Below are 27,257 nucleotides of genomic sequence, written 5' to 3'. Positions count from 1 at the left end.
ACTGACAGTTGCCAGCTAATCCATCCTGTGTGTTCATCAGCTCATTGGCGTTGCATCCAGGGAAATACATCGATACTTCACCAAGAGTCCTTCAGAGGTCAGGCCTTACTTTTAAAGACTGGCTGTAAAGGTGTGACTTGCAAGCACAGTAGTCTGTTGGCAGGGGCAAGTGACAGGGTCTTTGTGTTCCCTTAATTAGACCATGCGGAGGGGCCTGGCCCTGCTTCCTTGAAGCATATCCTATAATATGCTACAGTGAGTCTCAGCCTGGGACCCCCACTTCCTCCCCTCTCATGTCACATTAGCCAGCAGGGTGGGCTCTGGCTGCTCTGTCACACAGTGCCATTTCTCTCTGCATCCTAAAAATTACCTCCAAAAGGTGCCTCACACATCTACAGCTTGGGACTTAATTCCCCTCAGGCCGTGGCATGTGCCAACTTGCTCTGATGACAAGAGGACAAGGAGTTTTGGAAGCAAACAGGGGGGCCCAGCCTGACCCTTTGAGACCGAGAGCAAATCCCCTGGGCAGAGGGCAAAAACTCAGCCCCACGGGCACAGACGGTATAATGTTTAGTCCCTCCCCAAGCCGGAAGGGGTAATTCCCAAGCCACACCAGCAGGTTTTCATTTAGCCCAATTTTGCCTCATTTCCTCTAAAATCATTACTGCAATGATTTAATGTTCAGGGCAGAGAACAACACATCTTCTCCTTTCTCCCCCTCTTGCCACGAACTGCCCTCCCTGGAGGATGTAAGGGAGACTTCAGCACGGCGGACCAGAATCATTCAATAAACATACAGCAACTCGGTCTTACAGGGCAAACGCGGGACCACATTTTTTCCATATTAATGTAATTTCTGTGAGGAAGGGACCTTGGACGTTTTTTTTTTCTCTGAATAGGCCCATTATAAGCTGCACCTGACCGAGAATCATTTTAGAATTGTTCTTTCCCGATCTTTCTACTTAGCAAATATTTCCTGATGCTAAATCACCATAAGCCACATTTTATGTCACTGCGAATTTGGTCAAAATAAGTTCTGTTCACTTCCTTGGCTTCTACTTGCAAAGGTCCCTCAGCAAAGATTTGGCCTTTGAAAAGCTGGGTGTTATTGTTGTTGTTGTTTTAAACCTAGGAGGATGTTGAGGGAAATGACTTGGGGACATAGGGGAGAAGTTAGGAAGAAAGGGAAAAGTCAGAATTCCTAGGAGTTTTTGCCACTAAAGCAAAGCTTATTTAGAATTTGCTTATTTTCTTAAAACCAACAGGAAAGAAAGAATTGCGCTTACAGAGTGGGCTGTTCTCCAGCTAGAGGCCCAGAGGAACAATTTTCAGGGGGACTAGGTCAGCTCAGCCTGTCTTTGACTCCAAGAAAAATACTCAGGAGAAAGCTACAACTTCTCTAGGGGGCAATAGCAGCAGGTAACCATGGATGGAAACTGAGTATTAATTATCCCTTCCTGTGTTTTATATTTTCAGATTTAACAGACACTGGAAAGCCAGACATTGATAAAAATGACAGGAAATATTCTTAGTCAATTAAATCGCCACAATGTCAGGCCTAACATCTGTTCTATGAACCCTGTAGAAATGTGTGGCGTTAATATTTAATAAAAAATAGCCCTGGTTTGGACTCAACCGCCATTTCACACTGCTCTCCCAGGACATCCACTTCAGATCTTATAACCTGACAGAATTTAAATCCACATGTCTCTCCCCTGAGCCACTCTCCTCCTTAGCATTCAGAGGTGCACTCAGAGGAAGCTTTGCTTATGCCCTTAGCGGACCACACGGTTCCTACTCAATGAAGGCAGCTGTCAAAGGATTGACCTTGGACCACACTCACCTACATGGAGAGACATCACGTGAGGTGACAGTGAGCTCTGTATCCCAGAGCTCAGCCCCACCAGCTGCTCCTTGTCCCTGTGGTCACTAGTGCTCAGCTGTCTCCCTCTGGGAAAGCCAAGGTTCACCAGGGTGTCTCAAGCTACCATTTTCTTCTATATCCAAGTTAACAGGAGATGGCCCCCAAATGGTCCCAATGGACCTGGGCACCTGTCACCAATGTTCCTTTCCTGTTTTGGGGAATCTCCATTGCCATTTCCCTCCAGTATCTCTAGTCCATCAAGTGGGGGCCCTAAGAAAAATCCACTGGGAAGACTCATACCCCTCTCCTTCAACAGTGCCGTCACCTTTTCCCTTCCTTCTTTGTTCCTTGGAATTTATCTTACTGGGTGACTCTAGGATCAGCCCCATGCTACTCATGGCAGTACCAGGATTTTCAGATGAACAAGCCCACTTCCCAGAGTGAGTGTAAGTATCTTTCCTTTTTCCCAATAGGCTTCTGTGGAAGTCACTTCTCCAGAAACTTATTTTTTCCCTCCCTTTCCAGTCAACCATACTTCCCAGAATCTAAGCCATAGATTCAATTAAAGTTTAGGAGGCTGGGATAGAAATTTCCAAGGCCATTCTCTTGGAACAAAAACAAAGCTTTTTTTATACAAGGCCTGCCTAGGGAGAGAGAAGGAGGGGAAGGTCACACCTGGTTGGAGGTTGGTGCAGCTGAGGAGAAAGAAATGATACTCCCTCAGATTCAGATCTCACAGGAGGAGTTGAGGTGGTGGCCTAAGCATCACTCCTCTTCCCTTCTGCATTCTAACCAGTTGAACCAATCTACCCAAGGATCGTGAGTGAAAGGGGTGTCAAGGCAACAGTTTTGTTAGTACCCAAACAAATGCTCAGTCACTCCCAAAGCCCAGGCTCTCTTATAAAGCTGTATAGGAGAACACAGCTCATACTTGGGGGCAAAGTAGAGGCTTTCTTCTGCAATTGCAAATCTAGTCCTTGGAACCTGTCTATAAGGAGAATCGAGTCTAGAGAACCCATCCTAACACATGGCCCAATAGTAGATAGGGATGCCAGGGCAGGGAGACAGTTGAGGACTTGTTTAGTCTGATGACAACATGGAGACAGGAAGCACATGTGCCCAGTTGCCCTGGACACAGGCAGAGGCACCATGCCACACTGTGCAGCAACCTTAAATATGGCATCTCTGATGTCAGCCTCCCAGACAATTAAAACCCCAGCCCTTGGAAAGGAGCAAGGGGAATAGGAGAAATCCCGAGTGTTCACTGCCATATTCTCTGCTTATGGGGAATGGAGAAGTCCCTATGGGAGATGTAAGCAGGAGGAGGGGAGCCCCTGCTCTGGTATGATTTAAGGAAAGCCAGGCCCCAGAATTCCTGGGGCTGTATACGGCTTAGTTAGAAGGGGAAAGGCTATTCAAGTCTTGGTATGACACTAGGCTGTGGGACAATCCCAAGAGAGAAGGACCCAATCTCTATACAACCTGAGAAAGTTCTGGAGCCATGGTCCACCTTACCTGGAAGAGAAAGAGGAAGGGGGCCCTGAGAGAAGCCACACCCTAGAATGGATCCTCATGCTTCCTTCTGCAGCCGACTGTCAGTAAGGAAGCATCTGGCAAAGGAGAGGTCACTGGAATCCTTTCTTTTCATTAACAGAGACGTGACCACATTTGCGAAGTACAATAAAAGGCTAAACTGAGCCACGTTTTAAAAAGTTTCTAATGATAGAGACAGCGTCCTAGAAACTAGAATGAACTGCTTCTTTTTACACTAAAATCAAATAATAGGGCTCTGGAATAAGTGGATAAAATGTGTTCTTCTGAGCTTATGTAGTGCATTAGATTACATCTGACTTTATTATACTCTACAGATACATGAAAATTAGTCAAGCAAATGTCAAGTACTGAAAAGTGTTGGCTTCAGTTACTTGAATGTTGACAAATAACTTTTCAGAGTCACCATTTAAAAGTAGCGTGCTTCTGCAGCGATAGCATGGGACTGTGTTAAAAACACTTCAAAACACTTCAAGTATCACTGGATGTAAAAGATCTCTTGAAAGTCCTGGATCCTTTACACATTAGCCGATTCCTTTTGTGTACTCTGATATAGACATCCCATCTAATCTTTTGTCTTAACCCATAAAATGGGGACTATTTAGATGTAATATGATTTTGCTCTCTCCCTCTTTTTTCAACGCTACAGCAGAAAATCCACCCCAAGTGCTCCCAGAAAGTCAAGCAGGTATGTAGCTGCCAACACAAGGGCCTGGCATTTTAACGTACATCTGTCACCGTTTTTGTATTGGACAATTACTGAAGTAAGTAATTCTGAAATCAGCTTTGTTTATTAAATCCTGTTTCTCCATCTTCTTAAAGTATTTAATATCAATAATGCTTTATCTTAGTTTCAGGTTGATTTTTGTTTTGCATAGGATCCTAAATCTTTTAGCCTCAAGTTCTGCAGTCACAGCCTCTCTCAACCAAAGCAGTTAAGGATCGTTAGACACTCAACAGCTAACATTATTGAGTGCTCACTGTGTCTGAGTCACTCGGTTATGTCCTTGGACATCAATTGTCTCATTGAATCCCCACAACTGTCTGATGAAGGCACGGGTGTTATTTCCATTTTTCATTGAAGAAATTCAAGCAAGTAGGGGATAAGACGCCCGCTGAGATCACATAGCAAGCAATAGAGGCCAGAATGGAACTCAGACCCCCTCAAGACATGCACTCTAGTCTAAAGCAGGGCATGATCCTGAGTCCATCACCCCTGCAGGGAGGCATGCTGCTGTGCCCTAGGTAATCCCGGGCTCAGCCTGAAGAGGCTTGCAAATCTCAACCTATGAGGCTTGATTTGCTTAAGAGCTACACCCCCCGTGCTCAGCAGGACCTAGGAGAAACTTCAAAGGGACTCAGAATTTACTCTTATTCCAAAGAAAGAAAAATCAAAGAGAAAAATGTTAGCAAAGACTCCGCTCCAGTTCTTTACTCCTTGAAGCGAAACCATAAAAATGGCTGTCCCTAAAAAGATTTCACTCACAGATGAGGACTGGATGGAACAGGAAGGAAGCACGTTCTCCTCCAGTCATGCCAATTAAATATGCACTTCCCAGAATTCTTTGCTAGTGGCAAGAGAGAATGAATTCATTTTCTATGGGCTCCGTTGTCTACCACCGGAGTCAGGGGTGACAATTCTTTGTATTTGTAAAGCCTTTTGTCTTTTCAAAGCAATTTCACATTTTATCTTTACAGCCTTCCTGTTAAATGTACAGCAGGAACTTTCAACCCATTTTACAGATGAGAGAATGCAAAGTCAAGGTGTTGATTTGCTCAAGGTCATCTCTCAGAAAAGATTATGACAGGATGTAAGAACAAGATAAGCTAAAATAATTTTCCCTTTCCTACCTTTTCCCGCTCCCCCTTTGTTGGTACCAGGAATAATTTTAGGCAAATGTTAAAAGAGAGTTTATTATTGATAAAAATGTTTGTTTCTGACATCTCTCACTTCTCTTCCCTTTAGACCCTTCCTAGCGTCCCTCTCCCCTGGTGACTCTGGCCCTCATGGCGCCCTCAGCGCCCCGTGCAGGAATCTGCCCAGGTCTGTTCAACTCTCATCATGCTCCATGAGCCTAAGTTCTTTTACTGCCTTCCCATCAATCAAAATAATAAGCTTACAGAAAAGGGAGTGAAGCTGGGTGTTCAGAGAAAAGGAATCAAAAAGAATTAGCTCACAGCGAGGTGTGGATGTTTATTAGCCACCAACATTTCCAAAAGCTGTGGCTTTTTTCAGAAGATGAAACTAGTTAGCCCTCATGAATCTCTATTTGTTCAACTAGCTGAAATTCCCTGAAGTAAAATGAAGAAATTCAGGTAATAAGCTGATACTCCTGGGTAGAGTTGCTGCCCTAATGCAGGAGGGAGCCTATTCCAGGAAACCATTTGAGCTTCTTATAATTTCTTCCTCTTTCTTCCCACTTTTCATATTCAGATATGCTAAAAACTCGAAATTAAAACTCCCATGAGAGTGGCACGTCAGCATTGGTGGAGGCCAGGATTCTAAAGGGGGAGCTGTGGCTGCTAAGTGCGGAGTTTACAAACTCTTCTTCAGAACTCCCTGGGACAAATACACGCCAAGGAGAAAAGAGGAAAATGCCAAGTGTAGATTACCACAATGACAGCTAATGCCCCCCAAAAGATGGAGAGGAAAATAACACAGTATACACATTTCTGTCCTTCAATAAGAACGAGATAGAAACCCAAAACATTTTCTAAATAATACCTTCAAATGTTAAATAATTCATTTTCTATATTTTTTCGGTCTTACACGTCCACGTAATTTCCAGTCTGACCAGTCTACCAAACACTGAAGCAGCTGACCAGGAGATTATACCACTGAAACACAAGCAGGATCATTTTTAAGGTTAATACTCTGCAGGTGGATATCTTTTGTACCTGCAAGCCTCAGAACCACCGTAGGATGTTAGAGTGTGAAAACAAAATGAAGGAGAGCAGATTGATCCACCCGGATATACTCAGGAGAAAATTAACCAAACTAATTAACTAAAAGAGTGATAATTATAGCCTCCATTTATTGAATAACACCATATGCCGTGTGCTGAGCATGTATATCTCATTTGATCATCACAATACTGCATAATAGATATCATTATGTCCACATTACCACAAATAAACAGGCACGCAGGCAGGATAAGTAATCTGCCCAAGGTTATACGACTAACCCTAGATTAAAGCCCAAGTTTGTCGGATTCCAAAAGCCCAAACTCAACTATTGTACCAACTGGAAGTCTATAAACTCTTACTTCTCTGAACATATTCTCCAGGGTCCAAAATAATTGCTCATGAGAATTTTGAGATTTTGTTCTCTTTTACTAGGAAGATGAGAGACTGTCAGAAACACCTAACCAGAAGACCCTTGCTCTGGCGCATGGGACAAACCCAATGCAGGCAGATTCACTGGGTGGATCTTGACTCCCTGTGCCACCTAGAAATGCTGATTCACAGTAAACATAGTAACCAAAGCACAACAAATAGTTTCTCTGTCCAAAATCAAGCAACGATTGGATTAGATATCCACTCAACTAACAATTCAGGACTAACCCTTCGGTCCAATGAATGACACAGCTAATAGAGTGAATAGGCATCTGAAATGGGCATTTCAGGACTGCCCTAAGGGCAGAGTTTGGACTAGGACAAAGGTCCAGTTATCCTGGCCTGCAAACAAGGACCTGAAGTTTTTAAAGCGATTTTTTACAGCGTTCTTAAGCAAACCAGCTTTCTCTGCATTAAGAGTCACTGAAGTCAAAATAGAGCAACGAATAAAATATAAATTGTACTTGACATTGTATTTTTCAACTACTAAACAAAACGCACGTGATTTTACTTCAACAAAATATTATTGATCGCAAATTGTATCAGCGTAGCCTTTCCCTATGATTTTTAAAAGTTTTTTTCATATTAGAGTTACAGAAAAGCAGAAAATACAGAATTTCTCCTTAATTTCATGTACATACTTACCTAAAACAATTATTAAATAAAACAGTCCAAGAGACTTTTTTTTCCCCTTTGAGAAGGGTTCTACACATTCTCAAGTTTGAGAAATTCATATATTAGCCATATTCTCCTTCAGACATGTACATAAAGAGAAACCTACCAAGGAAGCATTTATTAGTCAGGATAGACTAAGCTCTGCTGTAATGACAAATAAATCCTGAGATCTCCATGGTTTAACACAACAGTGATTTATTTCTCACTCATGTCCCTATCTGAGCCAAATGAGGCAGCTCTCCGTGTTATTTCTTCTCCAAGAGTGACTCAGGGAACCCAGCTGTTTCCATTGGACCACTAGCCCATCTCAGAGTTTTTCTCTGCTGCTGCCCCTCCCCATCCTCCAGATCTGGAGAGAGAGAACCTGGAGAATTCACACCAGCTCATAATCATCTCAGACAAGAAGAGACACCCATCACTTGTGCTCATATCCCACTGGAGGGAACTACTCATTTGGTACCACGTTAAAATAAGGGAAGCTGAGAAGTACAAGGGTTCACAGGAAATATTTGGGAAGCATAAACTATCTCCACCAAGACAAGAAATCAAAGACAAAGAGAAAACAAGGCTAAAATTGTAATGCAGATGCTTTATTAAATAGTATTTCATTTTTAAAGTTTGATTTATCCACTTTTCTAGAACATATCTGATATATAAAAGTACAGATTAATTCACTGAACCTTAAATTGAGTGCCTATTATGTCCTTGGCACGAGGATATGGAGACTAATCAAACAGAAGTAAGCTGAAAGAACACCCATATTATCTAGTAACTCAGATGGAAGGATTTGTGAAGACAAAATGGTGTTATCTTTAATCTTCAAACGCATTACTCCCTTCTATTGCCCCAAGCTCTTGTTCCTTGGAAAGGACTCCTTTGAGGTAAAGAAGAACTAAGAAAAAGATGAGCTTAAATGGATTAGATTTACCTGAAGTAAAGTCTACTCTCATGGCTGATTGATTAAAAGCCTGTGTAAAATGGCCTGATTAATCGAAGTTCAATGGAAATGCAAAGACACAAGTTCTTAACAAAGGTCTGCTCAGGTAGGAAGGCGCCTTGGGGCCCGATCCCTGTAACTGCCATCACACACTCTACCAGGTGGGTGATCTCAATCCCACTGGGCATCAATCCCTCCCTCTGCGAAATGGAGATAATGCTGCCTTGCCGTCCTTGCCTGAAGGTGGGCCATGCACGGTAGCATTGCAGGAAGACGTCACCTGGGAGAGACCCAGGTTGAGCTACTAAGAGACAAAAAGTTTTGAGCTGAGACGAACTATGCGTTAACTGGCTGCTAGCGTGCTTCTTCTCCTCCTCAGAATAAGACAACGCTGACTGTCTACATGGTCAGATTGGAGGCAAAATTAGAAAGTAGGCAGGGTGGCCCCCTCCTCCCCAGCATGCCTTTTCTGTGTCCTTTTTTCTGGTGGACCCTCCTGCCTCCCTCCTTAAGGCACAGCATAGCCATTTACTCTCCAAGTTTCCTTTTAGCAAATTCCACTTCCAGGAGGAAGTTGATAAATCCACTTTCTCACTAAACAGATTTGGTGGCCTGGGTTTGGTTCCCAGGCACAGACCTACACCACTCATTAGCAGCTATGCTATGGCAGTATCCCACACACAAAATAGAGGAAGATTGTCATGGCTATTAGCTCAGGGCAAATCTTCCTCAGCAAAAAAAAATTTAAAAAATAAAATAAAACAATTGCAAAAATCAAATTTATAAAAGAGGAGAAAGAGGAGGGGGAAAAAGTACTACAGAGAATCTAGGAATAGTGAATCTCCGTTAGCACATTTTGGGGAGGAAACTGATAGCTGGAAGCTAGTAAAGAGGTAAAGCTGGACCAGCCTGCTAAACTACTAAATTCAGCAATCTAGATTTTATATTCCAGGGTGCTTATGGTATTAAAGAAAATAGTTACAGTTGGCAGGGGCTCGCCAGAAAATTGGGAGCTTTAGCTGTGGAACATACATGACTGTCTCTGATGCGTGCCTTGAATGTACCTCCACCACCTTAGTTACGCCAGATCTGTCCTGTTTTCCTCCTTGGATTTTCTCCGTGGTCAGTCAGTTTACTCTGCAGAGCTAAGAAAGGAAAGGAAGAGACTTGCACCGAACAAAAGAGGCAACAAACGTTTAAAATAGGTGCAGACTCCCAGACCCTCCCTGTCATACTTTTGGTCTGGTGTTGGAGAATTGCTTGGTGGTGTGGGGAAACTCCCAAACACACACACTGGAATTGGAGTCCAAATTTTAGCATTTGTGTACAAATTTTAATTTACAATAAGGTACTGGTGGGAGAGGAAGTGTGAGTGTGTGTGAAAGGGCAGAGGGGCTATATGAGATCCAAATCTTTATGTTAGTAGGAAGTCAATAGGTAGTGTCTACATTTGACAAATCAAAAATAGCATATAAAGTATCATTTATAAATATGGTAATAAATACCAGCAGTGACAGCTGAGACAGATGAAACCAGTTTCCTCTGGGAAACCTGATAATAGACTTGGAGAAGGGATCTGCTGCTTTTTCTCAGAAGCCTTGTATGATTATTTGACGTTTAGAATTATGTATGTGTTTTTCGTTGATTGAAAAACAAGAGAGAGACGTCAGCCCCATGGCCTAGTGGTTGGGTTCAGCGTGCTCTGCGTCGGTGACCCGAGTTCGTGGGTTTAGATCCCAGGCATGGACTTACACCACTCATTGGCCATGCTGTGGAGGCAACGAACATATAAAGTGGAGGAAGATTTGGACAGATGTTAGCTCAGGGCTAATCTTCCTCAACAAAAACGAAAAACAAGAGAGACTGAAGCATATCTCAAAATCTTTATAGTGGCTACTTTGAGGTGAAGAGATTTTTCTTACTGTTATTCTATATTTTCCAACTATGTATTATTTTCACAATTAGAAAATAATCACTATGTGTTAAGATTTTTAAATATTTTTAAACAAAAATATAATGTGACCATACATACCTGGTACATATATGTATATGTGTGTGCGTACGCATGCGTGCACAAATACACATGCATATGTACAGGTAGGTTTATCTGTCATATACAAATACTTTATTTTCTCTCTCATGTGGTCAAATGTTCTTTAAAACAAATTTAAAGCTTGGGGATGTTTATTCAAAGAACTCTATTTTCTTTGCACACTTTGTCCTGGCATTCCAAGACATATGCAAAGGGGAAGAGTATGGGAAGGAAGTACCCCTCCTGGGGGAGAGGCCCTGTCCTCACTCTGGCTGGACTCAGCTGTGCTAGCAGAGGCCAGTTGTGAATCTCTCCCCTCTCCCTGTCACCTCACTAAGACGTACACTTCAGAGACTCCCTGATGCACTTTCCTGTCTAATTGGTGGGTCAGGAGGGAACAGCCAGAAATCAAAACCTTTGAAATGAGCCCCCTAGGAGTTTAATTCAAAGGTGCTTAGGATAAGATAGATAGATAGATAGCTGAATAGATAGATAGATAGATAGACAGATAGCTGGATAGATAGATAGATAGATAGAAGATATGAGCCCCTTTGCCTGAGAACTGGTCCCATATGTGTTTTCCACTGCTCCAGGAGATCAGAGAAGGCTGATGATTTGGCCTCTCCTTCTCAAGTCTGTCTCTGGCTGTCTGTGAGAGATACTGATCATTTTGCTGAGGTGCTGAGCAGCCATCCCAGAGGTGGGTGGAGATATGAATAGTTTGGAGCTGGTTTCAACAACCATCATTTCCCAAACCAGCCATCCACACTCCCTGTTCTGGGGAAGAACAGGCAAAGTGTCACGCTCCTCACACCATGGAACGGCTTGTCTGGATTAGCACCAGTCAACCTCCTCCAGCCTGTTCAGAACAGTGCATGTAGGAGTCCGGGAGATGCTTGCTGATGCTGCAGGACCCCTGAAAGCTCCAGATGAGTCACTCCAGTGGAGTGGTTCAGAGTACATGCTCCGGGCTGCCTTTGTGTGAATCCCACTACTTCTCTTCATTAGCTGAACAATCTCCATTGTTTTAAGTCCAGATTCCACACTTGTGAAACTCCCCAAGTGGAATTGCTTCAGGATTGAATGAGCAAACGTCCCTCAAGTGCATAAACACTGCCTGATGTGTCCAAAATATTCAACAGGTGTTTATTTTTTTATTAGCTTTCACTTAAATCTATTGAGTTGTCAGAGTTGTCATATCAGACACATGAGCTCTGCCTGAAAGTCCTGAGAGGTAGACAGGGGAGCTGTTATCACTATCACCATTTCACAGATGAGCAGACCGAGGTTCATACATGTGAGTTGCCTGGCTTTGCACACAGTGAAGCCAGAACTTTCCCCCAGAGCTTCCATATCCACTGCCACACCTGTCCTGAGCCTGAAGAAGCACCTGCACTCCAACTCAATATATCATGATATTGCTGTCAGAATCTTATACTGATCTATAGTGAAATTAAAATTACCAATGATCTTTCCATTGACAGGAGTCCAGGCTGCTGACAAGCCTGATTGCTGGGATTAGGGTTCAAAGGCAGGCAAGCTGGAACTGGTCCAACTCTGACAGTGTAGCTTTGGGCAAATGATTTTCCCTCTTTGGGATTTGGCTCCTAATCTGTAAATCAAGGGAGTTAGGCTAGACGTTCCAAGAGAGCTGATAGGGGTTTTATCAGCTCTGAAATGTATGATTCTTTAACGCATTTTTCCTCCTTTAAACAACTTGGTCTTCGATGGACAGAGATGCCCAGAAAAGAGACATCAGCAAACCCAGACTCTTGCACCCTTTCACAGGCAGCATACCCGGGAGTCCATGAGCTAGTAACCAAATAGATCTGTGGCTATCCTGGGAAAGCACCATGGATTGTAAATTCAGAACGCCAAATCCCAAGAACAAGAGAGCATCTTTCTCTAAACCAGAAGAGTTTTCCCATTCACTATCAGAGCATCTGAAAAAGACTTAGGAAACAACCCAATCCTGTCATTTAACAGATCAGAGAACCAAAAAGTTCAATGCCTCATCCAAGATGACACAGTTAATTAGCAACAGAGATGCAACTCGAACCCAGGGCTCCAGGCTCCTCGCCCATGTTCTTTGCATGGTGTTGTGCTTTATCCTCCAGGTTTAGAAAATCCGCATCAATGGCTCAGATGTCTCCCCACCAGGACACCAGCCGTGTAGGGATCAAAGCACATCTGTGAAGTTAATGACAGTCTAATTCACTATTGGCAGAAACGTGGGGGATTTGGGGAGAAAATTGCAACAGACTGTTACAGACCGTTCTGCAACACATTGTTGAAGACGGAAAACACCTCTTAGATCACGCAGCATCTTTGAGAGGGGGAGCCAACATTCCCTGCTCACTTCACATTTGGTTCCTTCCGATGGTCGGTGGGTCCTCCAAATCGGCATTTTCCAACGCACATCTGCTTCCAGGCTGGAGGAACAATAGCCAGGGCTCCACTGAACTCAGAATAAATTTATTTTTTCAAAAGCAGAGTTAAGAGCTTAGCTGGATAAACTACAAAATCCAGTGAGCATGATGCAATCCACCCCTACATGTTCCAAAACACAGCCATGGTTCCTGACATCTAGATAGCTATCTTTCCAGGCTTTTCCCAACCTTACCAGCTGTCATCTGAGTTTAAACTCACTTCCTGCAAAGGAAGATCACAGCCATTTTCTTACTTTGTTGACTGAACAAGTCTTTACTGAGCACTTTCTAGAGGCCAGGGTCTATGCTGAATCATCTCAGGAGGTAACTCTATTGCAATTCTAGTTTCTGGACTAATTATCAAAGCCACTCCTAAACACCTATTGACCAACTTTAAATGGAATTCAGGTGTAGTGTCCAACAGCCCAAGACCCAAACCCAAGGACTCCTCCCCTTTCTGGTTACCAAGCTTTATTCTCAAGGGTCCTTAAGATCACATGGTTCATATGATTTTTTTAAACACTATCATCTGAATAGGTTATATTAATAGTTAATTAAATATATTTATATAATATGTACATATGAATCAATTAAAATCTCAATTTTAGGTACTTTCCTTATTTAACTTTTATTACGAAAATTTCAAACACACAAAATTAGACAAAATAGCATAATGAAACCCCACGTACCTATCACTCAGATTCAACAATTATCCACATTTTTCCCTTGTTGTTTCTTCCATTTCCCCCTTACTTAAAAACCAATGCGTTTCTTAACCGTGCCCTAATCTAGGGTAACCATACATTTCTATTTGCCTGTGTATCAACTAATACCGGTTAACAAATTTTAGAGCCCCTTTCATTTTCAAAAGCTTTGGATGATAAATTCTGTGGTCGTGTTACCTATAGGCAACACTACTAGTTTGGGGCACTTAAGAAAATGGTTGTATCTTACACTATTCACTATTTTCAGGGCTGTCCTGTTCTACTAAGCCCTTCCCTGTACTCAAGAGCGGGAGGCCTGGGAACTGTAATTTACAGATTTCCCTGCTTAATTCCGCCATGTTAAGAACTTGATATAAGATTCGGAAGGCAGAAGAGAAGGAAAAGCATCATCCTCCAGCTGCGGCAGGCACAGAGGCGTTGGAAGAGAGCAGACAGACCATGTGGACTTTCTGCCTGTGGTCCTCAGGGCTACAGGCAGCCAAGACGATAGGCGGCAGCTCCCCACAATCCCTGAACTTCTGAATTTCTTGAAAGTAGCCTTACCTTTGTTCTCCAGACTCCAAACATTATACAAGCCTCCAATTCCCCACATGAAAACTCTTCCATCTTGAAATACGTTAAGTGGATTCCGTTTTCCTGACTAAATACTAACTAAAACTGTGAGAATGAATCCTCACTTCTCAGGTTTGCTTAGGTCAGAGTATTGCCCCCCAGAGCTCAGCAGAGTACAAGGCCTCCATGTTCTGACCACCATTCATCCTTCCGCCCCAGCCTCAGCCACTCCAGCCATATCAACAGCTGATAGCTGGCCAAAACGCCATGCTGTTTTTTCATTTCCATGTCTTGTCTTATGCTCACCTATAATTCCTTCTTTCCCCTAGCCCACTGCCTTTGGCTAATTTCTACTACAGTCATGTGCCACATAATGACATTTCAGTCAACTACGGTCTGCATATACGACAGTAGTCCCATACAATTAGTACCATACAGCCCAGATATGTAGTAGGCTATACCATCTAGGTTTGTGTAAGTACACTCTATGATGTTCGCGCAATGACGGAATCATCTAACAATGGATTTCTCAGAACTTATCCCTGTCATAAAGTGATGCATGTCTGTACTTGTACAAGAAACTAGGTACTTCCTTCTCAAGAAAGTTCTCTCTGATCCCTTATCAGGCTGACTGTGTGTCCCTCCTTTGTGCTCCCACAGCAATCCAACATCTCTATCATTGGTTTCATCACAGCATATTTATGTTTTTAAACATTTGCTTGCATATGCTCACAAATGTATGCCTTAAACATGTGTGTCCTCCCTGAGTGCAAAAACCTTGTTCTGTATGCCCAGTGCCTAACACAGAGTTTGATCCATAGTAGACATTCATAAAATACTCGGGAAATAAGCAAATGAAGGAGCAGTTCCTCACCAGCTTCAGCCACTAAAGGATAAAGAATTCTGCATCTAGAGGAGACAAGGTTTCCTCAGCATTGAACCCCATGCCCAGGTCTCTCTGGACCTGTGCTGTCCTATAAGTGATGGCTGCTACCTTCATGTGGTTATTAAATTAAACAAAATTGAAAATTCAGTTTCTCAGTCACACTGGCCACATTTCAAGTGCTCAACAGCCACACATTGCTAATGGCTACCATACTGGGTAACACAGATATAGGACATTTCCATCATTACAGAAAGTTCAATTGGACAGTACTGGTCTCTAGAACTGGTGGAACAGAACCATCTTAAAAGGCAGAGCTAGTAAAAGTCTTCTCATCTGGATACACTTGGAGATGACACATTTTTACAGGCTGACTCAGGGACAAAATGACCAGCCAGAATGCTCAGAGATAAACTAACACTAAGGATGTGGGCTCTAAGAGGATGAGAATCACAATGCCAGCTAACATTTACCTGGCAGTTAGTGCATAGAAGCCACTGCAATAAGTACTTTACACATACCTTATTTAAGAAAAATAACTTTATGAGAAAGTACAAATTGACTAGCTCTTATCTACAGTTCCAAATCCCAAAAGCCCTGGAAACTATCTAGTTTTGTCATAAGTTTGCCACAAACTCACTTGTCAATAAAATCTGACCTGAATTTTAATTGCGGTACGCCTATTCCTAATCTTTATTTAGTGTGAACATTCCATTTTGCTCCAGAAATGTTAATAGGTTATAGGATACCACCCAGACCTTGCCCTTGCTGGGGATTTAATGTAAAATAGGGCATATGTACTAGTTTACTTTTCTAAGATATGGGAGAATCTGAATTCTAAAAGACATTTAGCTCCAAGCATTCCAGATACGAAATTGTGGGCCTGCATTTTTATATTCCTACTTTGCAAATGAGAAAACACAACTTGGAGAGGTTCAGGTACTTGCCCCAAATTGTAGAGAGCATAAGTGGGAAGTAGAAATTTAACCCATACAGTCTATGCCCAAAGCCCAACCCTAACCACAAGTTAATATTGCCTCTCTCAGCTATTGTTAAAACATACAGCAAATTCATGTAATTAGCCTCTGCTACAAAAGTACAGCAGAAGCCAAACCACAGAAACTTTGATGAGAGTAAAAGAACTACATGTTCTAGAGAATTCTAACGAGGCCCCATAGCCACAGTCACAACTGATGGTTCTAGAATCACCGTTGCTTAACACACATGGAGGCAATGTGTGTTTAGCATTTAGAGTATTTCAAAGGAAACTGAATCCTGATATCGAGTTCTCCAGTAAATTTCAGTAATTAACATTTTCAGGACCCAGCTATTTCATTCAAAATACCCTAGGGCAGAGGGCCCTCAGCAAGAGAAACAAAGGAAAAATTCAACATCTCAAGAAGCACGGCTTCCTTAATCACAGCTGAGAGCCAAGACTCTCTCTCCCTAAGAAAGGCCAACACAGTTTCCTTTTTTACAACCCTGCTGAGAAAGAGAATGCCAGGGAAAACCCTCGGGAGCCCACAGAGGCCTGGCCAGCAGCTTCCAGAGGGCAGCCTCCGGGCCACATCACACCGCTGGCGCGGAATCGGCCCCTGCACCAGGAACATGGCTCCGAGGCAGAGCAAGGAAGCAGCATCCAGGCTTCCTCGGATTTTGTTATGAAATCATTTCAGAGCCAGGGAAGAGCACCGGTTACTTTAGTAATGTTTTGCAGCATGGATAACTCTCTATCTGGAATTGTTTAATTAGTTAATGAGGTTGGGGAGCAGCTCTTCTTAGGGATCATTAGCTAAGGTTTAACACACGAGACCGCAGTAAATTCTCCTTTGTAAGCGTCAGCAGATTTCCCTTCTCTTTGATGGCCAATCAGAAGACATTGCAGTGCGCTTATGACACACTGTCTGAAATGCTCACTTCAGGAAAGTTTGTTGCATGGGGCCAGCCCAGTGGTGCAGCGGTTAAGTTCGCAACTTCCGCTTCTCAGAGGCCTGGGGTTCGCCAGTTCAGATCCCGGGTGCACACATGGCACCTCTTGGCAAAAGCCATGCTGTGGTAGGCGTCCCACATATAAAGTAGAAGAAGATGGGCATAGATGTTAGCTCAGGGCCAGTCTTCCTCAGAAAAAGGAAAGTTTGTTTCCAAATTCTCAGCCAGTTAGTCTCCGAGACCATATGGAGAGAAAAAGCTGCTGTGAGGGGATTTCATGCTTGGAACCGGGGAGGAGCTAGTCAGGTCTGAACTAGCTGGGGCCTAACCTCCTTTGTCCCTTCTGTTCTGGGCTTCTAAAGATGAGCATGGAGTAGTCTGGTGCCCCCGACACCTACCCCTGTAAAAGCATTAGAGAAGATTCTTCATCCACGCTGTTCTAGACAAAAGGAAATATGAAATATGCTCTTGTGGCCCAAACAAGGAGAAAGGGTGGCCGGTCCCCACTCAACCAGGGATTGGCGCCATAAATCCAGGTCAAGTGTGGCTCCTCACTCTATCTGGAATGTTCTTTACCCCAAAAAGCACAGTGAAACTTCACAAATCACTCATGGACATGCCCTTGAGTCCTTCATGGAGGGAAATGACTTCAAAAGATTAGATCAGTTGATACTTCAGGAAGCCATTATTTCCATATAAACACAAATTCTCTATTTCACGCATAAAGTGCACAGACGTGAAGGTAATCACCGTGATTAACTCCAGGGAAAGAAGCTGCATCCCTGCCCTGTAAGGCCTGTCCTCTTAGGGTCCACAGAACTCAGTTCTGCGCAATTCTGTGAGAGAGTCTGTTCAGAGAGCTCCACTGTTGGCGATTCAGCCTGGGGTCAGCCCGAGTGAGAGCCTCAGGACAGAAACTCAAAGTCTCTGCGACGAACTTGTGCTTGACTGGGGATGTTTTATTCCAGTCAAGGCAGAAATAAAAACTAAAGGAGACACACCTCAAGCCAATAACCAGCCTCTCTTTTGTATACAGAGTTTTTGAGCTTCTTGCTCTATATTGCTAGGATCCGAAAGAAGTACTTGGAAGAAACTTAGAAGACGCATCTACAGAGCTTGGAGCTCCCCCTTTCCTGCTCGCCAGCCTACCTGGGAACACTAACCAAGACTAGTAAGCTCCTCTGAGCTAAAACCGAAAGTTTCGAACATAAAGCCCCATGGTGCTCACTATTATGGTTTTCAAACGGTGGCTGGTAGAATGTACTCATGTAGGAGTCAGAATCCACTGAGGGATCGTGGGAAATCTTTTAAGATCTCTGGGTCTCAAGCTTCTCATCACAAACAGGTTACGTTTGCTTAAGAACATGAACCCTGGAGCCAAATTTCTCAGGCTCAGATCTTGACTTTACCACCTACTTTGTGACCTTGGACTTAGAACAGCACCCAGCTTGTAGTTACTGCCGTATACCTGTTGCTACTATTCTTGTGGGTAAAATGAGAATTAAAACATTGGTCCTTCCTATACTACAGAGAAGTAACAAGGGACAAACAAGATGAGACTTCTGAAAAACACTTTAAAATAGTAGGAAAATTACTACATATGCAAATTTCCTACTATGGTTTTTTATAACACCTTCTACTAATGTGGTATTTCATTGATTCTAAGACTTTTTTTCAACATTTTAACATCTCTGAAATTGGATACAACTTACAACTGATGAGGTGACATAATTAATCTGGCAGGTTTTTTTTCCTAATGATACATAAAATAATGATGTCTTATAATTAATGGTATCTTTCATTCAGTGAAATATGATAGTACATTTTCAATAAATGCAATTCCGTTGGTTATTTCTGGATTCAGATGTCTGATCTTGCTGCTGCTGCTGATTTTATTTATTCTTCAGGCGTCTCCTTTTTTATTTCAAGCTAATCTGGCCCAAGAGCACTGGTCTATGGGGCAGAAGGATTAGTGTCCAGTCCCAATCGAAACAACCACTGGGCTCGGGGAGTAGAAGGACTTGACCAAATGACCACAAAAATAAAAATAAAAATCTCATCTAGAGAAAAACACACACAGAAGAAAGCCAGGATGTTTAAGAAGAATAGTCCCAAAATAAATTCAGGTATGCATCATGGGATAAAAATGACACTTCAAATCCATGGGGAAAGAATGGACTTACTGATCAAAATACTGGCCAAAGACAAAAAGGAAGCTACTTAAAGGGAGAGAAAGGAAGTCAAGGTGAAGCCCCACCTTACACCTTAAAGCAAACTAAATTCCAAATGTATTTAAATGTGGAAATAAAATCATAAGTTATTTCAACATCAAATACTTCTTACATACCTACTATGGACAAAGTACTGTAGAGGACAAAACAAAGTCCCTCCTCTTGTGACACCCGCATTCCAATGGGTCTAGAATCATAAGTGCAATGAAAACAAAGAAAGGCAAAGGAGATCCAGAATGACAGGAGAGTGTTGTTTTATTTCTAAGCCTCTTCTATGGTACTTATATGCACTAGAAGAAAACGTTTTTCAAAATGATCTTGGAATACAGTAAACATTCCTAAATGTGACAAAAATGCATAGGCACCATAAAGGAAACCAATAATGAATTTAACTTTGTTTGTATTTTTAAATTTTGGAATGGGAAAAAAACTCTATAGACAAATGGCAACTTGGGGAGGTCTGTGGAGGATGGATTAGCAACATTTAGGACAAAGGGCAAATTTCCTTATAAGTATGTATTGGTTTTACAATTTTCAAAAATCCAATTTTAGAAAGGAGAAATAGGATTCCAACTCTGCCACCAACTGGTTTTGTGAGCTTGGGTTAAGTCACAAGCCCCGTGAGGTTGAAGGTGAGCTCTGGTGCACGGGAGAGCTGGACTAGCTGGCACACAAGGTCCTTCCAACGCCAACACTGTGTGATTGCAAACCTCGAGGTATGAAAAAAGAGAAAAGGAAAAATGTGCACGTAAAGAAAATGAAATTTCATAAAGGATATAACGTAGATTAAAAGACAGGTGGTTTTGCTTGAATATCTCAACAATTACACTGCAGAAGGGCTTCTTATTTGTAACTTAAAATTTTTAAAGACCCATTCTGGGTGAAAAGTAACATGGAATCACTTGATTAGCCCGTTCACAACCAACAGATTGTAAAATGTACCCCTCCTTTCGGGGAGAGAAATAAAGGGTCATTCAGGGGCTAGCTTCCCTAGAGTGAAAATTAAGTTCCAGTAAATCTGGAAGGAGGGCGGCATGTCCACTGAGTGAACCCAACACCTACGAAAACCACAGAGGAAGTGAAGGCAGAGGGCGGTTTTCAATCAAAGCAGTGGGGAAATGAGGTCCTGCTAGGATCGCTGTGCACGGCTCGCCCCAGCGTCTTCCCACGGAGCCTAACTCACAGCCTCAGTGACTCCGGGGCCCTGAGCGAGGAAGTGGGTTGGCCCCAGCTGGCTCCTCATATTTCCCGGATCTCCAATGCTCTGCTTAACCCAGACTAGGTCACTTTTTACTCCCAGTCTTATCTGCAGACCCCAGACTGTAGGAGAATCTCTCCTCCAACTGCTCCACAGCCTCTCTAACCCCTGACGTCATTCCCGCCGCCCTCCACGGCTCCCTAAAGCTGCTCCCCTAACCTCGTGTCCCCACAGTTCCAGAACAGTGGCACATCAATAAAACACAGCAGTCCTGTGATTCAAGTTTCATTAAGCTTTTGAGGAAACCTTTTGCCGTGGACAGTTGGAAAAGGAAACAGCAAAGAAATAAAATAGCAGCTCATTAACCTGAAGCAGAGCACAGAGCTGAACCCAACTCACTTGGAAAGGGCTGCTGAGGGGTCTTGGGAAGTCTGCAGGCTCTATGAAAAGGAGCGCTTCTCTTCAGACATCAAGCAGGAGATTTTGTCAGTGGCATTTAGAGGAAGGGCAAGTGGTCTAATCCAAGCTCTAGGCTATGAAACTAGGGCAGAGCAAAATTGTCCCAAGGGTGTGAGATCCTTACCTGACAATGTCCGAACCCCAGGGAATGCCTTGCCCACCTGAGGCTGCTTGACAGTCCCATGACTCTTACCCAGCTGGCCTTTCCCTTTCTCCAAGAAATTCTTCCTTGAAAGGAGGTAGGCTTTGGGGAAATAGCTTTTTAAACAGATATGTATTAAGGGTCTGTTCCTCACCGGGGTCCTGCTCCATGCTTTGGCATCCATTGCCTTATTCCACAGGGATCCAGCGGGTGTCAGACACAGCGGGTCTGTGAGACCCTATGAGCCCCTGCGGAGAAGCCTCTGAGACGAGGTCCCAGTTGTACAAGTAGGGGCTTGGAGCATGAAGACTCGCCCAGCTCTGGGCTTCTTTAATGGGGGATCTTTTACTAAAATGCAGATCGTGGTTCCACAGATCTGGGATGCAGCTTGAGATTCTGCATTTCTAACAAGCTTCTGGACCACTCTTTGGGCCACTAGGCCCTGGCTCCTGGAGGAAGAGATGCCTCCTCTGATGGGTTGCCGCAGCCTTGGCTCTGGTGGGAGGGGATGAGGCTGCTGGAGACGGCCAGTGCTGTCAAGGATGCTCAGAGTGAAAACACTCAGCCCCCTACTTTTTCCCAATTCAATCCCCTAAAGAGATTTTTCTTTTTTAATAAACCGGGTGGTTAACAACTGGTTTGTTAGTTAAAGGCCTGAGGGACACAGAGGGAGGCTTATGCTCTACTACTCAGTTCATTAGGTGGAGTAACAACCAATTTGAAGGTGATTATTGCTATTATAAGCTCTGATCAATTTTTTAAACATGTTTCCAGGTTTTGAACCTAAAGCAGGAATATTAGAGCAAGGAGAGCAGCTGTGTTGAGAATTAATCATATCCCCAGATTAATATCTGATCTCTCCATCAAAGGGAACACAGGACACATTTAGTTAGGGTTCTAATTGTACCTCTAATAAACCTCCACCACAGTGAAATATGAGCGCCCATAATTTTAGTTTCAACTTCCTACACATGCGTAATCCATCTAACTGGATGGTCTCGAGCAAAGGCAGTTAAAGCAATTTGTTTCACTTATATAAAGGAATAAATCAGTGCTTAATTATGTGAGGTTTATTATTAACAGTGCTGGCAATCTGACCATATGCCATGACTTCATCTTTTTACATCAAGAAAAAATATGAGAATATACTGATTGCTTTTATGATACCTTTCTCCACTCCAGAGGGTCACATGAGGAGGAAGGTAGCATGCAGTGTGACCCAATGAGGAAAAGAAGGGGCTAGCACTTGGTGCTCTGAGCACCCAGAAGCAGGCCTGGGACGTGTGCAGAATGGTCACTGAGCAGTTGCCATGGAGCAGAGGCAGGAAAACTTCACATCATCCTAAGTACCACTTCTCATCCTGAGAACAAGCCCATCAAATCTTTTTCTACAGGATCTCAATGTCTTTCCTAAGCCAGCAGACAACTGCCAGCAAGCAACACAGGAGAAGGACATAGATTTGGGGTTAGAGATGTCAGTCCAAATCCCCAGTCTAGCTCTTACTAACCGTGTGACTTGAGTGAGTGATCTAACCCCTCTGATTTCCAATTTCCCTAGCTGGAAAATTGGGATATCAGTGCCTCCCATGCAGGGTCATATAAGGATTAGACATAATGGATGGATAACACCTGGCTCATATTAAGTGTCCAGTAAAAGGTGGCGAATACTATGGGAATTCCTGTGCTGGGGATAAATTGGAGACCTGAGACTTAATCACGTCCACATCCTGTTGTCCTTGGTGAACTGGTGACGCCAGTGACAATATTTCAAATTGTGCTTTTGCACTCTTGCCTTTGATGTCTATATCCAGCGTCCAGGGTCAATTTCCACTCCTCTTTAGACTGCTGTGTATACTATAGCAAATTGATGAACCTCTCTGAGATCCACCTATTTTATAGATGAATGAGTCCTTTTCCTTGCCTACATCACATTGGATGCTGGGAGGTTCTGAATTTATGGAAAAAGAGTGTTAAAGCCTTTGGGATCAGAACTGGGAGTAGACAGGCTTGCTCAAGAAATGCTTTACACAGACCCCTGGAACTCCTGCTGTGTCCAACAAAAGGTTGCCTAGTCAGTATACATTCGCCTTTTTCCCTTGGTAGAAGAATCTAGTTTCAGATCCCTGGCTAACATATGCCCTTACAGGTCAGAGTGACCAACGAAATGCAGATGGATGTTGTTGAAGGGGAGTTAAAGAAAGCCTCCTTGAGGGAGGGACACACAGCTGGCATCTTCTCCTTTTGCCCTTCACTCTCCACCTAGGCATGGAAGTGATGATGATGCAACTCCAGCAGTCATATTGGACCAAGAAGCAACCCTGGGATAGAAGCCATATGCTAAGGACAGAGGAACAGAAAGATGGAAAGAACCTGGGACCCTGATGACACTGTGGGCTCCCCATATTAGCCTAGACTGCCTGTCTCTGACCTTCTATTACATGAGAGAGAAAAAAACTCATAACTTACATAAGCTACTGCTATTTCTGATCTGTATCACTAATAATCAAATGCAACTCATTTTTGCATTTTTATACACATCCCAAACAGACTTTCACTAACCACAAAGAACCCTGAAAGAACAGAGTTCCAGATCTGTGCTGAAAATGTCAAGAGCTAAGCTTTTTCCAACTCAAAGTTATTAATGAACCAGTTTGTTTCTCATAGATGGCTGCAAATGTGGATGTACCTTCCAAAGAGGAGGATTTATTTAATTTCATAATACTCCGGGCTTGTAATAAATACTCCAAAGGCACACCTTCCTCAAGGCCTCTCTCTTAATTGGGTCCATGTTCTGAAGCTCATGAAGTCACCAGTCCTATGCTGCTCTGTTTTTCATCCCTCACCAAGGCAGTCTTAAAGTCTTTACTAGACACTGTGGCAAAATAAAATGTTCTTGAAAACATTAAGGGCTGATGAACTGGCTTGGATTTTCTCCAATCCCCGAGACTTTCTCTCCTCCACATAGATCTAAAATGAAATCTAGTCACTTTGAAATGAAGGCATTTGATTTGGGGCCACCACACATTGACTTATCTTGCAGAAGCTCCTTGCATTTTTCAAGGCAGAGCAAAGAGCTTCCATACCACTCTACCCCCGCTTTGGAGAGGTGTACTGGTTCTTGGCTGCCAGATCGAATATACTGTCCCATTTCTTGCTCCCATGAAGAGGCAACTGAGATGGCCTGACTTGAGAAAATAACCATTCAGCACTGGAGAAATATGTAAGTCAAAAGAAATCAAAATCCTAGTTAGTTTCCTTCACCATATCACAGTTTAGGCAACTAAAGTAGAGAGAGAGAAAATAAAATAAATAAATAAATAAACAGGCGGAATCCATCTGAACTTTAATGAGGCATTCAGTACTGGTCCACACAACATTTTCATGTTGTCTTAATTTTGCTTATCTTATATTGCCAATATAATATGAATCGACTGACACTTAACAGGTGGAAATTAATTGCTCAATTGCCTTGAAGAGGGCAAACAGGCTGGTCTCCTATGTCTGTTCTGGGTTATTTAAAATCTTTATAAAATGATAAAAGAATAACCATGATTTGTTTTCATGTGGACAGATGTAATAGCTGGGTGGAATTGTTCATATCTAGAAGAGTAGAGATAAAATTTAAGATGCTTTTATTTGATTAGAGAAAATGGTTTATTTGAAGTCCAGTTGGCATACAACAGAGAAAAGTGCAAAGGAACACAAACACAAAATAAATACACTGCCAAAAAATACTTGGTTGGAAGGAGAGGCAAAAGGAACCATTAGCTGCTTTGCATTCTCCATAGATAATACAAGAACTCTACCAGCTGGCTAGTAATCCTTTCATCAACCAAGGTAACAGGTCAACATTCTGTTTGACATCTAGAGCACACCCTGAAAGCTCAGGGTTCTGAATCTGGGGTTCAGTGATCTAGAACCCCACTTCCTAGTTCTAGAACAACAAAAGCAATTAGTGGGACCAAGTAGAACATTAGCGAAGAGATCTCAGTCTTGCTTTCAAAAGTCTCCAGCCGGGATTTAACAAGGTATGAATTTGCACAGCAAAGTAGATTTCTTCATTCAGTAGCTAATTAAACTTTTTTGAAAAAGCCATCATGAACAGAGGTGATAAATTCAACCCAAATTAGAGCATTAACTTAAATCAAAGCCATAGACTTTGCCTCAAAAGTACAAAACAGAAAGCTTATAATGGCCCCCTCCTCACAAACACACACACTTATTTGTTAATTACCCAACTCTAGTCCTAAATTTCCTCAATGTGATTAAGTAAAGAGGGACTTGGAATTAAAAAATGTGAATTTAGAGAAGCCGGATCTCAGTCCAATTTGCTGGAAAGCGTGGAAGGAACCTGGACAACCTCTGCTTCCAGCCAGGGCTGAATCCATTTCCAGGTCAAGTTAACCATCTTGTTGTCTAGTTTTTCATATTCATACATTCATTAAATTAATAGCTCCCTGCCTTTATTTGGAAATCTCAAAGTAGAATTTCCTCTATATTCATCTTTGTGCTCCTTAGAACACACTGGATTTCCCAAAACTATAATAGTATGCTCAGAAATGACAGCAATATTTCAGATGATTTATTTCGTAGCACTTGATCCTTAGCCCTCCCAGACACACACACATCCTGTCTTAGTAAACTATGCAGAAAATAGGCAGCACACTTTTTAATACCATTCTTCTCTGGACTACAAAAAGTACATATAAAATATTTGAAAATTATAAGAAAACACAACAAAAAGAACAAAATAATCTCATTGATCAGAGAGATAGACTCTCTTAGCATTTTAGTGTCTCTTTTTTCAGTCATTTTAGAAAAAGTATAAACATGTAATTTTTAGAAAAAGTGTGTGCCACTTTGTAGCCCACTTTCTCACTAAGGAGTACATACTCAACATTTTCCGTGGCATTCAATATTCTTCTGTAAAGTTGGGTGACTACATAATATTCTATCAAATTTCTTACCATTCAGATGAAAGCAAAAAATCTACTTTAACCAATCCTCTATTATCGAGTGTCCAGATTATTTCTAATTTTTTACCATTAGAAACACTGCTTCCATGCATGTCCTTAGAGGTAAGTCAGTGTTCACATTCAGTATGATTTTTCTGGGACAAATTACCAGATGTAGAATTGTTGAGACAAAGGGTGTGAACAAATTTAAAATGTTGAAGTGTTGGCAAAATGCCCTACCACTTATTAAATTATACCAATCTCACTCCACCACTAATATATAAAAAATACCCCAAAGTATGGCCAATTTCCCTACATCCTCACTAGCTTTATTATTTTTTCTTTCTCTTTGACAATTTTTTAAAAAAAGCATATCAATTAAAATTTAACTTTTTGTTGTTGGTGAGGTTGAACCCCTATTCATTGGCCAATTGTCCATTTGTATTTCTTCTCTGTAAATTATTTATTCATGGTCTTCACCCATTTTTCTACCGGAGTGTTTGTCTCTTGATTTGGTTGGTAAGAATGTTGTATTCACTGGGATATGCACCGTTTAGCTGACATGAAGACTTATTTTTAAAGATCGACATATCTTTACCCCAGTTGTTTGTCTTTTAACTTCCCTCATAGTTTTGATATACAGAAATGTTAGAGGGTTTTTGTAGCCAAATCTATCCTTCTTCTCTCATTTTTTAAAATTATTTTTATAAAGTCCTTCTATGCTTCTTATCATCATTTATTATATTCACCACCTTTTTCTCCCATTACATTTCTCAGTTTGTGTTTTGCTTTTGTTTTTAGCCCACACATTTAATCCACCTGAAATTTTTTTGAATCTGAATTATTTTGCCATGGAGAGTGGAAAGGCCCTTCTGACCCATGCTAAATGGTTATCCACGAGTCCCCTGCTCACCCCACTGCTATAACATGCATTCACTGCTTTATTTATACAGCACTATATTTGGGCTGTAATTTTAGCACAATGATTAAGAGCTTGGGTTTTGGGGTCAGACAGACCTGATTTGAATTCACCCCTTCTACCCCTGCGACCTCAGGCCAGTTACCCAACCTTTTTAAGCTTCGACTTTCTCACCTGCAAAGCACTTAGCACAGGACCTTGCTGTACTAAGTGCTCGATAAATACTAAGCATCAGCAACATTTTCAATAAGATCTCAGAATGACCACCCAAATTCCACATCTGCTTCTGATTTGCTGTCTTCACAACAGTGAAGAATAGTTTGGACAATTTCCCCAATAGCCTGAAGCTAGTGAGGCAACCTTCCTCACTTCAACCATGCCAAGTAGAGCCCAGTGACAATTTGAGGAGAACCAGAGTCACTGCATTTCTCCACAAAGCT

Source organism: Equus quagga, chromosome 5 (assembly GCF_021613505.1).
Source record: "Equus quagga isolate Etosha38 chromosome 5, UCLA_HA_Equagga_1.0, whole genome shotgun sequence".
In the NCBI taxonomy this organism is placed as follows: Eukaryota; Metazoa; Chordata; class Mammalia; order Perissodactyla; family Equidae; genus Equus; species Equus quagga.
This window is presented reverse-complemented; position numbering follows the sequence as displayed.